At 36.9% G+C, this 2555-nt stretch overlaps 1 long non-coding RNA gene across 1 annotated transcript; it reads left to right on the forward strand.

The window, feature by feature from the left end:
- Window positions 1–457: 457 nt before the first annotated feature.
- On the forward strand, window positions 458–1173 carry LOC107081418. Its single transcript, XR_001481071.1, has 3 exons — window positions 458–712; window positions 865–931; window positions 1027–1173. It is a non-coding gene; the product is annotated as an uncharacterized LOC107081418 (long non-coding RNA).
- The last annotated feature ends 1382 nt before the right edge of the window (window positions 1174–2555 follow it).

Raw genomic sequence — 2555 nt, forward strand, 5'->3', positions numbered from 1 at the left:
AAAAAAAAATGTTTTTCCATTAGAAGAAACAATAAAGCCATAAAAAAATAACCCTGTGTTAAAAGTGTTTTTGTTTTGTTTGACGTCATTTCTAAAAGCAAACCCAGTTCTGACCACAAAGCAGGTGGAACTATTTGCTCTTTAGCCTTTCATGACTGCTTTTATTTTCCTCTTTATCCCATTTAAACACCGAGTTAAACTTTAACTTGATCCAAAAGCCCTTTAGTCCACCAGGGAATTTTGAACTTAGTCACATGCTTATTTTAAGCGCACAGGTAAAAACAATCCATGTCAAATCAAGCTTTTAGACCTAATCATATCCATTATTTGTATTTTACTATGACGTCCGGCCTCCTCTGAGAAACAACAGAATTATTACCATCAAGGTTTTAACCCATTCCCTTCACCTATCAGTTCAGAACAAAAGCATTGATACTTCTTAATATAACTTCCTTCCCACATTCGTTTATGTGATTATTTATTTCCCCGGGTGTTGTAATGACCTGGGTTGGACGTCAGACTGATTTGTGTGCACAGTGGAGAAAAAAGGTGTGGTTCCAGCTCCTACAGTAGTAAAGGGGACCGACCCTGCGACAACAGAGCTGAAGGGAAGACACAGCGAGCACTGAGAGAATTTAAAGCACTTTTTTTTTTAAATAAGTTTGAATCTTTTACATTCTAAAACAGGAGGACCTTAAATCAAGAGCAGTCAGTAAGTTTGGATTCATTTATCTCTGGGGAGTTTCAGGTAATTACCGTTAGTGGATCAACCAGTTATTGGTGAGAAATGAATTATCAGTAACTGGTTGATCCACGATGCAAAGGTTTGGCTTATGAAGCTGATGTTTCATGTAACGTCCTCAGACTTCCTACAGGTCTAGCAGGGTTTCTCCTGGACAGTGAAACAAGTTTCCTCATGTTTTCTAATCAGGTAAGTTTTACATCAAAGTAGCATCAGACATATGACTGAAGTTATTTAGATATGTTCTGATCAAGTTATAACTCCATGTTTTCCTTTATTTCCAGGAAAACCAACATGTCTATGACAACTCAGGGTTTCAGAATGACATGGGAACAGCCCTTCAGACCCTCAGCCACGCCGCTGCTCCTGAATACATCAACACCCAGCAGACTTCATCATTTCCCCCTCCGCAAAACAAAAAAGGTACAGAAACATTTGATTTAAAACTTTTGAATCACTGCCTGGAAAGATACAGTGGATGAATTATAGGTTCATACATCAAACCAGATGGGTGGACATACTTTTATTTAATTATACCTTTTGAAATCATGTTCAGTAAGGCTTTTAAAAACAAGTCCTTGTTTTCATTTAACAAACACATTAAAATATATTTCGGCAAGTTTTTAATATTGTCAAGGGATTGTTCATAAACAACAAAGTCTCTTTTGAAGTGACTTAATAGTGAAGTGACATAATCTGTGTATACTGTAATGTATTAAGGCAGTTTCCTGTAAAGATCTCAGATGTTTGTTAAAGAACATTATGGGACAAGCAACATTATTATAACCAAAGAAAATACGAAGAAGCAATGCAGGATCCTTTCTATAGAAATGGTATAATGCCTCACCTACTGAGACTCGGTCCTCCACCTAAACTGACAACTATTAGTCCTTCACTCTAATCTAGCATTAATGGATCAGTAGGAACAATGGTGCGGTTGTTTGAATAAAGGACTGTTTTCATTGAACACCATGTTTCCTAATGGACTCCAGGACGAATAGCAACAGCTGTGGCTCATTGAACCGCAACTAAATAAATAGGAATTAATTCATAAATATATCAATATATAAATGAATATGAATAGATAAATAAATGGATAAATAAATATATAAACATCAACTAAGGCATAGCAAATATGTAAGTGGTGCTGTAAGACAAAGAATCTTTTTAGAAGCATGTTTGTGGAAAAATTACCTTCTAATCAGCAGAGAATTCATTCGTAGCAATAAAACATTATGATTAAACAGTCCATTCTGGTTAAACCGTCTCATGTCACCTGAGATAACATGATGTGAACTGGAGCTATTGAAATAAACTGAAAATAACTAATGGTGACATCTTGCTGTGAGGATTGTTTTTGTAAATACATTCATTGTTTGAAACTCTCATTTATAAAATATACCCAAAAACACCAAAATGTCACAAAGTAATGCATTTTTGTTCAACTTTATGAGGTGAGGTGTGTCTCTACTGTGTGTCACACAAAGGATTATCTGATTATCTTTTTGAGACCAAAATTAATGTTTGCTGCCTGCTTTTCTGTATGAAGTTCCCCCATCAGATGCCGTTTCCCCTGCATCTCTGCACCGTGCAAGCAGCAGAAAACGTGCATGCTTGCTTAAGGTGCATAACAGACACCCTGTGCTTGCACCACAGGGGAAGTAAAGAAAGCATAAACAATCAAACGTTAGCCTGTATGGAGAAAGGGAGAGATTGAGGGAGATGGATGGATGGATGGATGGATGGATGGATGGATGGATGGATGGATGGATGGATGGATGGATGGATGGATGGATGGATGGATGGATGGATG

This window comes from Cyprinodon variegatus, unplaced genomic scaffold (assembly GCF_000732505.1).
Source record: "Cyprinodon variegatus isolate N-32 unplaced genomic scaffold, C_variegatus-1.0 Scaffold4824, whole genome shotgun sequence".
Classification (NCBI taxonomy): Eukaryota; Metazoa; Chordata; class Actinopteri; order Cyprinodontiformes; family Cyprinodontidae; genus Cyprinodon; species Cyprinodon variegatus.